Raw genomic sequence first — 18,818 nt, 5'->3', positions numbered from 1 at the left:
CCTGCCTCCAAGTTCCAGGATTTTTCTTTTTTGTCTCCAGAGGCAAGCTAGATCCTGGCTGTTTGCATCCAGGAGTGCTGGGCTGGAAAGCTGCCGCCTCTGTCATTCCAAAGCCATGACCTTGAAATGACAGTGTTGGAGCAGCAAAGCCTGTAAAACTTGTTTGGTGCTTTCTCTCTCCATTTTTTTTTTCTACCGAGTTTGCCCTGTTGTTGTTGTTGTTCTGCCTCTGTCTCTCCTCCACCCCTGACCCCAGGCAGTGGGAAAAGGGGTTAGGATTTAACCATCCACAACAGAGGCAATTTTGCCATCTTGGAATGTGGCGGTCTTTTTACCGAGAGGCCAAATGCGCAGCCAGAGCAATGCACACAGCCCACGCCCCCATGTCAGTCTCAGGCATCCAGTCTGCCCGCTGTGAAGCAGAGGGACTCCACAAAGCTCTCAAAGGTTTGTAAAACACCGGCCTGTGTTCCCCCTATTTCTAGCTTTAGATAAAATCAAGTGGATCAAGAGACAACAGCGACCACCCAACACTTGCAATTCTTGAGGTAGCCAGCAATCCTATCAATAAAAGGGGGCTTTTAAGATCCCACTTTTAAACAACGATCGCTTGGCTTCTGCAGGATGATTCAAACTTCTTTTCCATACTTGCTGAGTACATGTTTTTAATTGTCCAATGAACTTATAATAGAATTATTGGGGCAGAGGTTTTGAATATAGAATGTAAATTATCACAAAGGCTAAGAATATGAAAGAGCGGAAAGATGTAGGCATCTAATGAGGGCTGCGGAATTTCGGGCTAAGTGGTTTGAATGGTCCCTCCATGTAAGCAGCACATACTTGCTTTGAGTCACAGACATGCATGTCTTCCTGGGTCTTAGGTTGCAGCTGAGAGCCTGACGCATCTTTCCACGGCCACACGGTCTTGCCGGCGCTGGGGGACAGAATGCGCAGGAGGTGAGCAGAGAGTGGGCAGTGTTGCCCAGGATGGAGGAGCACACTCTTTAGTGTTTTAGAAAATAGTAGGGCCAAGAGCAGACCTGTGGGGAAGAAGGCAAACTAAGTAGGGACTATGGTCCCCAGAAGAGCTTATAATTCAATTGTACGCAAAGAACCCAAATTCAGAGGACGTCTCATCAGCAAGGAGATGACTAATATACCCACGCGCAACGCGGCACACAGGGCCTGCCCTGCCTGTCTCTGGCCTGCCTTCCTCTTGCTTCTCCCCACCTTCCTTTACCTGCGCAACTTCTACCTATCCTGGGAGACCCAACTCTAACATCAGCTTTTTCAGGAAACCTTCTGACACCCAAGAGGATGAATGTCTTTGCGTTTCCGTGTGCCTGTCTCAACCATTGCCCTTATCACATTTTATTAGGCTATTTTTGTGTGTGTGGACTGTGACCTCCGTGAGGGCAGTGACTGGGGCCTTACTCATCATGTGGCCGCAGGACTGAGCCTAATGCTGAGCATATTAAATGCCCAGCCATGATTAGGGAGCAAATCAACGGACAGACAACTTGAGGCTTGGCAGTGACAAGGAAGAACGACAAGGTAATCAGGGAATGCTTCTCAGCAGAGTTGAGTGTTGAGTAAAAGTTTAAGGGTGTGGAACTGATTGGGTCTGTAGGAAGAAGACTGAGCACATCATTTATGGGAAATGTCAGCAGCTGCCCTGTACTGCTCTCAGGGAACATCGCAGAGGGCATTAGCGAGAATAGGATCAATAAACGAAAGAGGAGGTAGTTGGAGGACTCCAAAGCACTTTGTTTTCTGGATTTGATGGGCAGGCCGTGTAATTCTTTTTGCTACTGTAGATGAGAGGGTGAGCCAATGCCAGCAGTGCCCTGATCAGATTCTCACCAGACAGTCTATATTTGGCTTATTTAAATCCCACTGTGCTTTCGGTTTAATGCAGCATTTCCTCCATTTCCTGCCGGGAATCCTGCTGCATATTTCAGTGGTGGCTGTGGACGATTTCCATGTACTACAGTAAACCTATCCCCGTAGAGGTCCAAACCCATTCAAGTGTTTCCTTAAGGCTATACATTATCTTCAGGCAACGTTAATCTCCCACTTGCTGTGAGTTGAGCATCATTTCTCATGTATTCGCATGTAATGAAAGCCTTACTTGAGTCCTGCAATCACAACAGCACCATCAGGAAGAGGAAATGAGCAGGGCTGTGAACCAGAACATGCTGTACCTTTTTAAACATTAACCATTGTTCAGGTCAGCAGACCTGGCTGCTAAAGGCAATGATGGGAATCCGGAATTAAATGCAGAAAAAAAATCCCATCCATGGAAAATTTTAGAGTTCTCGTATCTGCCTTGATTTGCCAAAGTTTGATTTTTTAAATATATTATATGTAATATATATCTAACATATATATTATATATATTTTAAAGAAACCAAAAGAAATAAAAGACCTCTTCTCTGAAAATAGCTCTGTCTGACCCATGTCATATTCAGAAGAGCAAAGCCATTCCGTGTGACAGCATTCAAGCTAGGATGACATCACGGCACTAGAACATTTCTATGGAAGGAGCTTCTGCTCCACGGGGAATTATGTTTTAGCAATTAGAAGGAATGTGATAATCTCTGCTGTTTGCCGGCATAGGCTGGACATATATGGGTTATCATTAAGTTTTATAATTCAAGGAGCACTTTCTGTTACTGTCTTGCTTTTATTTATTTTTCTATAAATACGAATCATGGAGACCAGCATTTAAATGATCCTGTCAGAAATTCGATGCCCACAATCATCGTCATTGTTGTCACTTTGTTATTGAGCATTTACTGTGAGCTGGGGATCGTGCAAATGATTTTTTAGGCATTAGCTCATAGAACTTGGCACTAACTTCTGTTATTGTACTTCTCAAGGTGAAGTACAATATGTCGTATAAGCATCTGTCTCCACTATATCCTGTCTCCACTACGGTCTCCTGAGTACAGGGCCTATAGCTCATTCATTCTGGTATCCCAGCACCCTGCCCTCAATACATGTCTGTTATGTAAATAGAAACAACTGAGGTGGGGCGCCTGGATGGCTCAGTGGGTTGAGCATCTGACTCTTGGTTTCCGCTCAGGTCATGATCTCACAGTTTCTTGAGTTCAAGCCCAAGCTTGAGATTTTCCCTCTCCCTCTGCTTCTCTCCCACTCACACTCTGTCTCTCCCAAAATAAACTTAAAAAAATTGTTTTTAATTAAAAAAGAAAAAGAAACAACTGAGGTAACAAAATCATACCGTTTCCAGGATCTTAAAAAAATTCTTTTTATTATATTGTTACTGGGGCACCTGGGTGGCTCAATTGGTTAAGCGTCTGACTTCTTGATTTCGGCTCAGGTCATGATCTCATGGTTTGTGGGACTGAGCCCTGTGTCAGGCTCTGTGTTTACAGTGAGGAACCTGTTTGGGATTCTCTCTCTCCCCCTCTCTCTGCCCCTCTGCTGCTCATGCACTCTCTCTCTCTCAAAATAAAATAAAGAAACTTAAAAAAAAGAGAGAAAAAATATAATATGGTTGTACTAGTTTGACAGAGTGGTGTTTTTAACAACAGAATCTAGAACAATTTTATACACACACATATATATACGTATATATACATATGTGTATATACATATGTATATATACGTATATATATGTGTATATACATATGTATATATACATATATACATATATATATACACACACACATATATATATATATATATAAACTATAGGGAAAGAGTTAAATACAAGCAACAGTACAACTAGTCTGTGATATTAGGGTGACTTTAGAAATAAAGATGAAGAGAAACCTTGTAATCTTGAAAACTTGTGGCAATGTCAGGTAAAAATGTCACAGTACCAGATTGTACATATAGTTTGTATACAGGTGGTATATATGTTGCCATGTTAAAGAAGGAAAAGTATGCATAGAGAGGGAAACAGTACCTGACAAAAAATTACCAAAATTCTGATAGTAGTTAAGGTTGCATAATTATGGATGCTTTTTTCTTCCTTTTCACATTTTTTTATTAAACTTTTACATTAAAAATACAAACACGGTTTTATTTTTTGTAAGCATAGTTTTCAAAGAAAAAGAAAGTAACAATGATAGCATTATCATCAGTTAATGAAATAACGGGTGATATTTATTTAGCTATCAAATTTTTCACCATCAACACGTACACCTGTTTGATTAAAAAGTTTTCTAAAATAACACAGCAAGGACACTTGGCAGTAAAAGCATTAAAATCCATGATCTGCCTCCCCCAAGGGTTCAGAAGACCCATTTGGGTCAAGTTTAGAAACATCTCTGTGGAATCTCTCAAGATCATGTTTGGTCTAAATGATGGCTTCCTTGATAGCTGTCTCTGTTACGTTGTACCGCAGACCGTGAAAAATAAAAATACTGCAAGTCTGATTGTTTAACGCTGGCTCAGTTACAAAGACACAGATTTCTTATATCAGTTAGATGTAAACTGCACTACGCGTAGGCCACACTGCAGAGAAGACCAGGCCTGGAAGAACGGGACACTTCTACACTTAGCATGACAGAAACACACTTACGGGGAAGGTGGCCGCCGTTCAGAAATATAAATGGCCTGTGTGTCGGGAGAACTTTCCCTTCTGAGCCCCTATCAGAGTTTTAGATCAGAACTTTCTCCAGCCTTTGCACCTTCAGATTGAGGGTTCTTTTCTCCCTCACCCTGACTGGCCACTCGCATTTTCTTTTCTTTTACTTTGTTTTATTTTATTAATTTATTTTAAATATATAGACTGTTTGGCTTCTTTTTCCCCACTACTCGTAGCCTTCTTAGGCACCTGGCTTCTTACTGATTTGTTCCCACAATTCTACCAGAGATACAGTGGGATCGTTTGCAGCGAAGTGTCCTATCTTGGTTTAAACAACTTTTTTGTGTGTCTACTTTGCATAGCTCCTGGATTCAGTGAACTTTCATTGTCGAACAAGGGATCTGCTTGGACAATGTCTGGTGGGATAAAATTCGACCTTCCCACTGGATAGCAACAAAATAACAATGATAAGTGTACACCCTGGGGCGTAGGTCGGTTAAGCATCCAACTCTTGATTTCAGCTCAGGTCATGTCATGATCTCGTGGTTCATGGGATTGAGCCCTGCGTTGGGCTCTGTGCTGACAGCATGGTGCTCACTTAGGATTCTCTCTCTCTCGAAATAAATAAACTTAAAAAAATTAAATGTACACCCTAAGAAAGCATTTGCTTGGATCTGCACAAATCAGAAGAGATTAGTTGTACACCTCAGGATTAATGATCAATGAATTAGCAGAATTCCTGATCCTATTAGAGATGCTAATCTTGTGAGAACAGAGAGAGCCATTTGTGGAAGGGGCTGAGCTGTCCAGGCTGTGCCTGTCCCCATTGTCCTGGCTGTGTGAGAGAGGAAGGGAAAGAAGAGGGAAAAGAATGTTTGGTCAGCACCTGCTATATTTCAGACTTTGGGCAAGGGGCTCTCACACACTCCATGTGGTTAAGCCGCACGGCAATCCTTCAAAGCGGGATAATGATCAGCCTTGTTCCTGATGAAAAACCTGAAGATCAGTGAGACTAAGTAGCTTGACCTGAACCACAAAGCTAGGGAGTGGCCAACTTGGATGTAGGGACTTGAACTCAGGATTTTATGAGTCCAAAGTCTGTCACGTTCTTATGGTGGCAGTTGCAGAAATTGGTTAGATAGCTAGCAGCAACATCTCAGGTTATTAAAGATCAAAAAGCAAGGTACAGGTTGTCTCTGCAAGGCTCCCACTCTGACTGTATGGCACGTAGCAAGAGAGAAGTCCTATTACCCCTGATGGACTCCAGGAACTCGTGACCTTAGGAATCAGGATTTATGGCCACTGCCCTAATCCCAACTGGCTGACCTTGTGTCATTTGAGTAGTGGCTGGCCCGGTGAGTACAAAGGGCTTGAGGACCAGTGGAGCCAATCTTTATCCCCAACCAAGTGCTTCTTGTTGTGGAAATTCTACCATTATAAAATCATTCCTTAGGATTCCAAAGTATCCTAGTGGAAGACATAGACCCTTAAAAAGGTGTCACCTGAAGCTCCTTTATAACCCAGCATCCTGGTAGGAGGTAGTTGGACGAGCCTCACAGGCCACATGCTTGAGTGGAGAAGCAAACAGATGAGTTCCAGAGGCCCCTCGCCTTGTGTTCAGTCCTGCCTTTGTGTTTCAACTTTCCTCTTGGTCAACTCTATCAGTAATAATGGGACACTGGGAATAGGAGTTTAAGCCAACCACAAGCGGAAACCTGAAATGGATTCAAATGACTGGGTTTACGGAACCATGAGCTTGGACTTTTAACTTTTAACATTTGTTGTTTTTTTTTTTAAATAAACATTTAATTTTAGAAGACTTTTAGAATTACCGAAAAGTTGTGAAGATAGGACAGCGAGTTCCCATATATCCGCTACCTGGTTTCCCCTATTGTTAATACCTTACACAGGCATGGCACATTTGTCACAACTACAGAATCATCATTATTTACTAAAACTCAATACTTACTCCCTTAGTTTTTACCTAGGGTCCTTTCCTGTTCTGGGATCCTATCCAGGACACCACACTACTTTAGTTGCCATGTCTCTCTCTCTTTTTAATTTTTTAAAAATGTTTTTATTTATTTTTGAGAGAGAAAGAGAGACGGAGTGCAAGCAGGGGAGGGGCAGAGAAAGAGAGGAAGACACAGAATCTGAAGCAGGCTCCAGGCTGTCAGCACAGAGCCCAAAGCGGGGCTTGAACTCCTGAGCCGCAAGATCATGACCTGAGCTGAGGCCGATGCTTAACCACTCAGCCACCCAGGTGCCCCTAGTTGTCATGTCTCTTTTGTCTCCTCCAGACTCTAACAGTTTCTCAGGCTTTCTTTGTTTTTGATGACCTTGACAGTTTGAGGATTATCGGTTAGGTAATTTATAGGATGTTTTTCATAGAGTTTATCTGTTTTTCTCAGGGTTTGACAAGGGTTATGGGTTTGGGGAAGGATGACTACAGAGGTAAAGCCGCCAGTGCTGGAAATCACCAACAGTGAGATCATGACCTGAGTGGAGATCAAGAGTCAGAGGCTTAACTGACCGAGCCACCCAGGCGCCCCAACTTAGTATTGATTTTTAAAGAACACAAATCACATGGTAAGCCAGTCTCAACCACAACGGAACCTGTACACTTTCTACAATGACTGAAATGGCACAGAGTCAGATTGCTGAACTCCCCTGAAACAAACTATTGTGTCATTCGGTCCAAGTCCCGGTGGGAAGGTTTACGCCAGCTCTTTTTCCGGAAAACGTGTGGAGTTCCCCAAGAAACACGGCTGTCTTAAATATAGAACGCTGTTAGGATGTCTCACACGAAGCGTTTTGCTGAACGGAGAGAGCAGGTGAGCTCTGTCCACGCAGAACACCTGCTGTGGCCCCAGCCTGCTTCACCTACAGCACTCCAGTCCCCAGAAGACATTGGCAGTGAGGCAGGCTTTCACGTTCCCTGCCTCCCCTTACTCGGAAACATTTCCAAGCTGTGGGGCTGCTCTCATGAGCCCGTGACATTACCTTGTAGGGAAAGCGCTGGCGGATTCACTCTCCATTTGTGTTGCATAAGAACGTCTTCATCACTTCAGTGATTTAACCCTGATTAAATTTAGCCGTCAGCCTTTAACGTTCTCTGAGAAGCTTTCAAACTCAGAAAGGGCAGGGGCCTGCCGGCAGGTTCTCTGCAATCCCTTCCCTCTCACCTTCTCCCAAGCCCCTTGCCAAGCATCCCAGCGAGGCCCGTGTTGTTCAGAGCGCAATCGCTCGCCAGCTCGGAGGTGCCTGGTGGGAATGGATTTGCCCGTCCAGCTGGGGAAGGTGCTAGGCTCCCTGCACTGCCTGTCACTTTTACACTGTTCTGCTTTCAGTTGCCTCCTTAGCTTTCTTGCTTCTCAGGTAAATGCCCCCTGTGGGTTTTGTATTGACGTTACGTTTATTTTCATTGATTTATTTTTCTGTTCTTTCTATGTTTCCTTTCTTGCGGAGCCATCTTGTGTTTCCCCTCTTCCTGCTCCGGCCCTCGCATCCCCAGCCTCTTGCTTTCCCTGCACACATGAGGACTGTTTCCCCTGCTCAGTGCCTCTTCCCTTGCTCTCCACTGCCTTCCTGCCATTAGGGCAAGTGAGGAGGTGGGGGCAGGAATGGGGATAGAGCAGCTCAGCCTTCCTCCCTGGAGAGAGGGGAGGCAGGCCCATGGAGGGGTGGCACACACAGTTCCACAGGTCTCCTCCCACACCCCTTTTTATGTGCTTAAAAAAAAAAATCCCGAGGGGCCATTGCTGCAAATTGCACGTTAGGGTTTTCATCTTGGGCTTTCTGTGTGCTCACCATGCGGAAAACTAAGCAGGACTACAGAATGACCTAAAAAGAGATCCTAGGAATCCCTGAAGTGGATTGTGGCCATTACAGATAGCCCTGCCTTCCACTTCTCAGCATCCCAAAGGGATGTGTATGAAGGCGTTTGTAATCAGGTCCATGTGCACCAGGCTTGATTGATGATCGGGACAGATCTTAGGTGTTACACGATCGCCAACCGCTTTGATCTTCTCCCTCCTCGTCAGTATACCCAGCTGGACAAATAACATTAGTCTAAGCGTAGCTTCCTGGACAAATGGTTAAAATTGATAACGTCCTACATTTTTTTAGAAGCACAGTTGCTTCAGATCAATGGGACTAATCTTGTGGAAACAACTAATACTAATCCTTTTTATAAGACAAAGAGCTTTTGTATTTGCAGGTTCAGCTTTGGGAGGTAAAATGAGTTTTCTGGGAACTAAAAATGTTCCCTCTAGGGCTAATGGATTGTTAACATCCAGTGTGGTTATGGGCTCTTTAAAAACAGAAGAAAAGAGACAACCAAAACAACAAAAGTAATAAAATCTGTATTATCACCAGCAGCTTATTACAAATTAACTTTCTGCTTATGAGTTTTTCAAAGATGACTCCCCTGAAAGCTTGAGAAAAATATACTCTTATGAAACAGATAATCATCCGAGAAGGCTCGCTCTTCTCAGAACACCTCCAAATGGAAGGGGAGACTTCTGCTGGAAAATGGCTAAGTTTATGATTGTTTAGAAATATTTCTTATAATTGAATAAATAGCCGCATAACTCGATTCTTGCGTATAAGTTTGTCAGGATTCCACTTTACATGGCATGGACTCAACTCAAACTCTTAAAAGATATTCCACTGTAAATTTATAGGCAAATACCAAAGACATTCTAGCTTTTCTGCAGTTGGGAGGGGCAACGTAGAAGCAGAGTCTTTTCTGTTCGCGAAGACATATTGTGTGACCTTAAGCAGGCCGTTCATCTTACCAGGGCCTCTGTTCCCTTGTGCCGAAAATCGGGATTTGGATGAAGGGCCAACTCCAATGATCTGTGCCCCTAGGCAGAACAGAGGTTAGAAAAGAGGGTTCTGCAGTCAGATAGCCTTTGTGTCAAACACTGGCTCCACCCCTAAGTGGCTTTGTCTTCTTGAGCACACGGTTAACTTTAGAGCCTCATTTCCTCATCCGTACAGTTGTTATAATAATAGTTCCTACCTGAACAGGTTGGGATAAAGATTAAATGAGATAATTACATGAAACACTTAGCATAGGCCCTGGCTTACAATAGGCATTAAACGTTACCTTTCATGAGTCGAGGCCGTATTATTATAATAAAGGTTTATCTGTGCGTGGTTTCTATCCTATTCTCCTTTAATTAATCAATTTTTATTGGGATGGATGAATCAGGCAAATGGATCGTGGAAGGCCCAGACTCTTACTGTCATAAATTCAGAGGTTGCTGCTATTAACATGGCATCATGTTAGAAACATGAATGTTTCTAACATGAATGTTAGATGTTATTCTAAGATGAATGTTAGAAACAATAGAAACACCTCCTGCTTCTGGTGTTTGATGCAAAACAATAATTAAGCTTGTAGTGTCCTCTCTGGATTGCTTTGTATGACCATCCCTGCTGGGAAAGCAAATGTCCCACTGGAAATTTAGTTCTTTTTCTCGATTGTCTCTGAGCCAGGAAGAGAAAGGTTTAAAAATAATAATTTTTGATTAACAATGGTAGCAAATCCAGGGGGTATGCACTTTCTAGGAGTGTGTGCATGTCAGGAGGAATGTTCTGTGTCCCAATCAAAATATCCTGGCTAATCCCAGTCAAACCCAAAGTCGCAGAGACTTTGTGCCAGATGAAAAAGATGACGACGAGACAGGTGGAAGAGAAGTGAGGGCCGTGGTGTTCAGCAGAAAAGGGGAAAGCCTGGCTGCAGTCAGGAAAGCTAGCTGAGAACACTGGGAAGGTCGGATGAGCCTGTGTCTTCTCATCTGTGAAATCACGATAATATCTGTGCAGCCCTTCTCTCGGGACCAAATCAAAGGGCTCTGCAAAATCATAGCGCACTCTACAAATGCAAGGTACTTGTTAAAAGATTCCAAATGAGCAAAACAAAGAAATAACTGAAATATGTCATTGGAAGCAAGACCTTCCCTAAAAGCCTTTCTTTCTTTGAGCTTATTTGAAATCAATAGTTTCCCATTTTGATCTTTTCTGGTCTGAAGGGTTTGTCTACCTAACTGCTACTTCACACATACAACCATTTCTACCTGGAAAGTCAGGACTCGGACTCCTCCTTAACCCACTGGTTGGACCCAGGGGCTGCCCATGCACCAAGCAGATCTGAACTTGTGTTTGTTTCTGGCTCCCTCCATTGGATTAGAAGTTCCTCAAAGGTAAGCACCTTGCCTGTCTGGTTTACCAATACCAGGTACGGATTATAGTGCTTGGTACTTAATAAGTACTCAACAAATGTTGAAAGAAAGAATAATGGAGACTCTTCCCCATTTGGACACTGGAGTGGCACCTGCAGCAAAAACAAACAAATTTTATAAATTTCTTTTTTTTAAGTTTATTTATTTATTTGACAGAGAGAAGGAGCACAAGCAGGGGAATGGCAGAGAAAGAGGGAGAGAGAGAGAGAGAGAGAGAGAGAGAGAGAGAGAGAATCCCAAGCAAGTTCTGTGCCATCAGCGTGGAGCCCAATGCAGGGCTCGAACTTATGAACTGTGAGGTCATAACCCTTGCCAAAACCAAGAGTCAGACGCTTAACCAACTGAGCCACCCAGGCGCAACCTACCCCCCCCCCCAAAAAAAAAAAAAAAACAAACAAATTTTGAAAAGAAGAAATTTCAACAGATTGAGGACTCTGGCAAATGTCTCGAGAGCTGTTTCTCTTACGTACCCCTTCCCCCTACCTCCCTAAACTCCAAAACTCCATGAGAAGAAGGCTGGTTATTGCTAATTTAGGACACTTTTCAAACCAAAACTGAAAATAACTTCAAAAGAATGTGACATCTTAGGGATACAAAATGCCATTGCCAGGAGATGTTGCTTATAGGAAAGTAAAATACGGTCTGACTCTTTTTCAGCTGCTGTCGTGCAGAAACAGTGGTTCCAGCTGACTAAAATTGCTGCCCGAATGAGGGAATGAGGATCTTCTGGGAAATGTAGGCTCCTCATGGAGGATTGTGGTTTGAAAAGATTCCCACGCAGTGATTTTTTTAAATGCCTACTGACCTAACTGCAGTAGCTGCTTTTCCATCATAATCTGTTATATAATCACCAGGCAACTTTGGTTCTGCCTCTTAGAAGACTGATTCAAACTTAACCATCTAGACCAGCCCCAGTGACCTTTTCTCTAGAATCTGTGAGGCTTATTGGAATTACTTTGGCAGAATTAGGGAAACTGGTTGTTTCGACCAGGTTAATCCTGGGAAAATGTTCTCCGGGGATCCTTTGCCTTCCCAGGCTTGTGAGAATTGTCATTAAGCCAACATCTGGGATTTGAATGGCTTGAGAAAAATTAAACTTGGTACCTTAGTAAATGCTTGACCCCAAGTGACTCCCTCCACCTTCCAATTTTGACCTCAGGAGCCTGTAGCATCTGAGAAGTTATTTTAGTCTGAATTCCGTGATGGAAAAAACAGAAGTGAAGTCTGGAGATCTTAAACAAACAAATGAATGTGTTAGGATATAGAGTAGCTCACAGCATAGCAGAAGCTGAGGGTCTGCTGTGTCAAAGTGTGAGAGAAGCTCTAAGAATTCAGGTGTTAGGAATAATGGAGTTTTCTTTGGCCATTGCTATCAGAGTAAATGATTTGGGACCATTCTGAGTTTTTGGGTCACTTCTCTTGACATCGAAATTCCAGGTCAAGAGCCTCTGATAGACCTAGTTTCAATCATGTCTCTATCCTCCCTTTGGCCGAGTTAAGGGCAGGTACCATGATTGATAACTATTTCTCCTATCAGGGAAAAGTGATTCTCCAAAGAAAAAAATCAAGCCTCTCTGTATCAGGCTTACCATGGCACCGTGGCTCTCCTTTGGCAGGAAAGAAGCGGTACAATTTTATGGAGAGAGGTGTGGAGGTGGGTTATACTATTTCTAGCTCACTGTCTTCCAATTCTACTTCATATCTTCTCTCTCCTCCAGACCATGAATTAGCATTCCCACCCTAGGCATTCCCACACTGGGCGAGCATACACCCCTCCTCGGGAATAATCTGCGATGTATGAGCAGCTTAGAATTTTGAAGAAAAAGAAAAATGGGCAAGATGAGGGATATTGGAGACAGAAGTGGGTATCACACCCTCCTTGTGAGCTGTTGAGTTGACTTTATTTCTCCTCAGGTCAACCCATTTTTTTTTTTTAACAAAAATGAATTTCAGAGAAACTCAAGTTATATTTCTACTGCAGTACCTTGAATTTTTATTTGTGATTTCTTAAATGAGAAGAGAAAACAAAAGTACAGTCACAGCCAAAGATGTTTCTTTAATTCCTTTTTCTAGAACTGACCTCTCTATGATTTTTTATTACATTATATAATTAGTTATACCATATATAATTTAACATGTTCTTTTATTGATGAGATAAACCAGAAAAAGGAGTGGGCCAGAGGAGTGGGAAAAAGTTATTGAGCAGAGCCCCTTCCGGACCCCACCCACCAGGCAATAGCTCCTTTGAATGCTTGCTGTCTCTCCAATCCTTGATCTATTCTGCCTTGGGGGTTCCATATAAGTGACCTCTCTGCTGATGGTAGCTAGCTAGTTATGACATCCAGGACTTCATCCCAATGCATCCTGGAATGGACCAAAACAATGCCACACACTAGAGAGGAAATCCCTTCCCAGTGTTATGCCTGTGCAGGTTCTGGTTTGGGGAATATCTAATCCTGTTTTTGCTTTAGAAATATATACGGGCTTGTTTCTCCCTTAAGCCCACTCTTTAACATTTTTAATTTATTATTTTTTTAAGTCGATTTATTTTGAGAGAGACAAGACAGCGTGCACAAGAGGGGTAGGGGCAGAGAAAGAAGGGAAGAGAGAACCCCAAGATGTGGGGCTTGAACTCGCAAACTGTCAGACCATGACCGGAGCCGAAACCAAGCGTCAGACACTTAACCGACTGAGCCACTCAGGCACCCCTCTTTAACATTTTTTAAACTTTAGTATGTTTCAGAGTTCAGTGAAAAGTTAATAATTGAGTTTGATTCGTGCTAGAGCAAATCATTGTGTTCATTCTGCTTTTCCCTCTTTTTCCTTTCTGTTCAAATTACCTACTCTAGTACTGCACATTTCTCTCATGCCTCTTTCACTATAAGCCACCAAAACAGAATGGAGCTGATGTTCACTGAACACCTGTCACACGACAAGCATTTTTGACAAGTGTTTTTGCATATATTATTTCATTTACACTTGTAGTATCTTCGGGGGACACGTGTAATCCAAGATCCAGAGCAATTAAAAAAAAAATCCAGGGTCTCAAAACTAGTAACTGGTGGGTTCATATTGGAACCTACATCTGTTTGATTTCAAAACACATTCTTTCCATTCATTATGTCAAGTGAAATAGTTAGATATCAGCTCGTCAAGGATTACTAAGCATCCCAGGAACAAATGCATGTTAGGAGTTCCTGAAGACCAAATGGTGACAGAAGAAGAACGAACAGAAGCAGAAGGAAGCTCATATTTGACATATAGTCTCTTGGTTCTCTACCTCTCTCTTTGGGAGCACCCAGAGGGTGAGAGTCTACTACTGAGTTCAGCTTTGAGCAGGTTAGCTCAGGAAGAAGGATCGCTAAAGCCTGGGGGCCATAAAGTAATCTCAGAAGCTTATAGACTAGATAAAACAAAGCTTTCATTTAAACAGACATTGGTTCATCCTTTCATACAATGAATATTTATTGTATGTGTCTTGAGAGTCTGGGCATACGAAGATGAATAAGACATGTTCCTTCCTTCAATGACTTCAGTGTCTATGGGGGAAGAGAGATAAGTCAATAAGCTATCAGACTACAGCAGGATGATACATATATATATATGTGTGTGTGTGTGTGTGTGTGTGTGTGTATGTGTGTGTGTATATATATGTGTGTGTATATATATATGTGTGTACACACATATATGTATATTTCCATTGCACTGGTGCTCCCCTCTATAATCAACATATCATGGGCACATGCTGATTTTTGGACATTCATGATCTATTCTGTTTTTATTTCCTTTTGAAGGATTACCTCTCCTCTACTGGAAAGTGTAGGGAGACTGTTAAATCTAGGTGCCCTGAAACCTCTACTCACCAACAAACAGCCACCTGACCAACCTGGAACAATGCTCACGCTTTAGAATCAAAATCTTGAAAAGAGGATAGAGGCTGGAAAAAAATTCCCCACGAATGATGGAAGATCCTTCCTTCTGGGACAGGGCACTGACAACACTGTTAAATAGTTCTTCCCACCCCACCCTCCCAGCCCTGGGATGAACATCATTTCCTCCTAAAAAGTCATTCCCATTATCTAGAAACCTTGGCAAGGACACCAAATTCCTCTTTGCATCTTATCTCCTAAGCCCCAGAGGTACGTGTTCAGTAGATTCTTAGAAGCAGTCCTGGACAGCACGTAGTACTCCAATGTCAACAAGCAAACTCTAACGATGACTATATGTCACAAGCACACTTACTACATTTGTGATCCCATTTACATTCTCACCTACACAACCACAGCCCACGCGGTTCACACAGCCTCGCCTATAGGGATTCCCAGGCTGCTCTGTGCTTACAGGCTTTGCCACAGAGGAAAAGTGTTCAAGTTCTTGCGGTCATGTGGAAAGAAGCCAACAGCACTTGGGGGTGCAGAGTTGGACTTGATGGACTGTCCTTTCCCTTCAAAAGGACAAGCAGACAACAACCTTTGGGAGTCCATGCCCTCTCTGCCTGCCTGTCCTTTGTACCAGTCTTTTGAACCAGCGAATACGGTGACACGCATAACTACAACCTCTTAGCTGCAGGAAAATAAGCCAATAGGGGAGTTGTGCAAGACACTAAGCAAACATCTACAAGAACTAAGGACTTCATCCTCCCTAGAAAGCCCCCAAATCCTGGATTGGCGAAGGGGGAGCTCACTTTTGAGATGGAAAAGATAAATTGATAACAGCTCTAGTTGGACTTTCTCTGGTTTCTCTTATTGGAAGATACCTCAGATCCTAAAACAAAACAAAACAAACAAACAAACAAAAGAGATAACTAACATTTTCACAAACATATGAGTGGTACTTGAAATATCCCGCTGTTTCCTAGGCAGTCTTCTGAGAAATAAAAGCAAGTTACGGGTATGTTCTAGTAACTTTTGGAATCTCAGCATTTTCAAAACCATATTATTGAATTACTCCCATATTTAATGCCGCCTAAGTAAACAACATGCTACAGACACTCAGATTGTAAAGGAAATCTTGATGGGTGGTAGAAGGAAAAAGAAAAGTGTCTCGTGTACCTTTATGCTTTAAGGCGATTTCTGTTGGATGATTAGGTTATCGTATTTGTCACAGCTTCATCACCTGTATTTCGTTTCAAATAAATGTTCTCCAGTCTCTTTGCCAACAAAGCACATTTGATAGAAATGCCTCAAAATCAATTTATACTGCTTCACCAGTTTTATGCATTTTAAATTTAAGGAAACAACAATTAGGATATTTTCTTTTTTTTTTTTTTTTTTTTTTTTTTTTTCAATAATGAAAAGAACTCCATTAAGCTGCCACAAATGTCAAAAGTTCCTGGCTATGCTAACACTTATGTAATTGTTCTGGAAACCCCACGCACCGGAATAGACCTACAACACTAGGCATGACTCACTGAATATTTCTATGCACATAGAAATTTAGAGCATCTCTCTAAAATGCTCTCCAGTTGGGATTTATTTTTTCAAAGAAAAAAAAATAGACAAAATATGGTACATCAAATCCAAAAGTTCTTTCTGTAATTTTTTGGAAAGTACGGCCTCAGATGAGAGCATTAGAAGATGCTGCTATTGTCACTAATAAAGCAGCCAGATGGGCTAGTGTTAGAACAGGTTGAAACTTTGAAATTCTTCCTGGAAAAAAAACAAAACAAAACAAAAAAACCGAAAACAAAAAAACTCAAACGAAACAAAAAAACACCAAAAAGCAGAGAACGTGTGGGTTCTCAAATTTCCAAATGGTCCTCATTTCCTCTTGTGACTTTATTCCCAAGTTTGTTTTCTAAAAGTTGTGGCTGGCAGCATATGACTGGTGTCTTAATCTCCTGAGCGATGTCAAGGAAAATGATACATGCCACAAAATGCTAATCAGTACAGGCAGGCTTGGGCCCACAGAACCAAGTCTCTTTGGTAGCGAATGTTCTAATAGTTTTTATCGGACACCTGGTGTAAGTCCAAATTCTTGTGGGGAATTTGCAAAGCTTACGGCATACCTATATCCTAAAAAGTGCATGTTTGGTGGTACTTTTAATACCAAGGGAATGCATTTTGCATCTGCAGCAATAGTCGTAGAATTAGGAATTCAATCAGTGGTGAACCAAACCAGTTTTGCTGGTGTGAAGGTCCTGAGGGCAGTGCCGCCAGGCAGTTGAAACAGGCTGTAGATGGGAGTTTTTGTTTAGCCAGTAAAGAGATGGCTCAGCCATTTGCAGGCCATCCTGGGTTCACCATGGAGGGTGAAGAGGAGGAATCTGGCAAGCAGTGACCATCGATGGACCAGACAGCCTGGAGTGAGCCCCAGGGCCAAGGCCAGGGCTTGAGAGGAGACCCAAGCTCTGGGGAGGGCTGAAAAGAAAAGGCAGGATTCCAGTTTTAGAGACACTCAGAGGTGAAATGTGAAGGAAAGAAAAAGTCCAATGCAGTTGCTGGAACTGGAGTACCAGGGAGAGCCTGCAACGAGGAATAAAGTGGACATCTCAGAGCTGGAAGGGAAGCGGGAGCTCAGAACAGAATCCATAGCTCAGCTGACCAGATAACGAGCCCGGTGAACTACTTGTATTTCCTCCGCCCTAGAGCAGACTCAGGCCGGCACCTGGGCTTGGGCTGAGGTGCAGGTGGGGCTCTGTGGCCCCAGCCAGAGGTCGAGCCTGAATTCAGGGCAAGGTGCCAGGCAGATGGCGGGACACCACCCACACCCAAGTCCTCGTGGCTCCCAGCCCTTTCTGTTGTCACAACCTCATTCCCGTCTCTTTTTTGTTTTGTTTTGTTTTGAACTTTGAAGATCTGCTCTCTCAGCAGCTTTTAAATATGTATTCATTTTAATGTTTATTTATTTTTAAGAGAGAGAGCATGGGCGCAAGCGATGGGGGAGGGGCAGGGAGCGAGGGGGACAGAGGATCTGAAGCAGGCTCTGTGCTGAGAGCAGAGAGCCCGAGGTGGGGCCTGAACTCAGGAACCGTGAGATCATAACCTGAGCCGAAGTCGGACACTTCACCGGCTGAGCCACCCAGGTGCCCCTAACATACAATACGGCGTTATGAATTGTGGCCATCTCACTGTACCTTATCTCCCCATGACTGGAAGTTTGTACCCTTTTTTGCAAGCTCTTTTGCTTACCTGAAATTTGTAAGCCCAAACTCCCCAGGCTGCTCGTCTTTCAGGATCCAGTTCAAAGAACATCGTCTCTGTGAAGCCCTTCCTGGCTCCTCCAGGTTCCAGGACCACTTTATACAACTCTCTATTATGGCACTTAATACACTTTGTCTGGTCCTGTTTTTCTTTACCAGTCTCTCTCCCAACTAGCCTGCGAATTTCTTGCCAAATGAGTCTTGGCATCTCCCGAGGCCAGCATTGTACCGGCACAATGTAAGATCTCAATAAATAATTGAGGGTAAATAAATGGAGTGACTGAGTGAACAACGGTTTATTAAATGCAGATCGATCAATTGATAAATAAGGTAATGGGTGAAGTAATTGTTGACAATGCCGTATATTGACAAAAAATAGAAAATAATCACAGTAGCTGACATCCGTGTGCTGCTTGCTCACTGTCCTGGGCTTCTACGCTCGATCCTTCACATAGGTTATCTTACTTCATCTTTACAACAACCCAAGATGTAAGTGCTATTATAACACCCATTATGCAGATAAGAAAATGGAGGCATTATGCTAACATCTTTAAGAACTCAATCTGATCTGGGATCTGTATGTTCTACTCAGCAGTAGCATTCCTCATTCCTTGGGCCCCTCCGTTGCCACAGGGGATGTGGTGGCTCTTGGGGGTTGGGACGAAGGTGTCAACAGGCTCTGCCTGCCTCCCCCCATTTCCCCCATGCCTTACATCAACAAGGAGATTATGTCCCATGCGGTTGTACTGGCAAGTCCCACGTGAAGTCCTTTCCCGACGGGTAAAGCCTCACTGGTGTTGGACAGAGATCCCTACTTCTCCTCTGAGTTCTTTACCTTCTAGCTTTAAGGTGTAGGACGTGGCAG

At 43.0% G+C, this 18,818-nt stretch overlaps 1 long non-coding RNA gene across 6 annotated transcripts in view; it reads right to left on the bottom strand.

The window, feature by feature from the left end:
- The window catches only part of LOC125919395 (uncharacterized), a 46,049-nt gene that overhangs the window by 19,616 nt on the left and 7,615 nt on the right, over positions 1-18,818 (bottom strand). Inside the window, exons 2-4 of one of the 6 annotated variants that reach the window (XR_007456755.1) lie at positions 15,864-15,959; positions 9,361-9,429; positions 750-934 (exon numbers count right to left, since the gene is read on the bottom strand). This is a non-coding gene — a long non-coding RNA (uncharacterized LOC125919395). Of the gene's footprint in view, positions 1-749; positions 935-9,360; positions 9,430-14,252; positions 14,352-15,496; positions 15,577-15,863; positions 15,960-18,818 lie in introns of those variants that run through there. The other 5 variants (XR_007456754.1, XR_007456757.1, XR_007456758.1 and 2 more) reach the window with 5 other exon arrangements.

Source organism: Panthera uncia, chromosome B4 (assembly GCF_023721935.1).
Source record: "Panthera uncia isolate 11264 chromosome B4, Puncia_PCG_1.0, whole genome shotgun sequence".
Taxonomy (NCBI): domain Eukaryota; kingdom Metazoa; phylum Chordata; class Mammalia; order Carnivora; family Felidae; genus Panthera; species Panthera uncia.
This window is presented reverse-complemented; position numbering and strand designations above follow the sequence as displayed.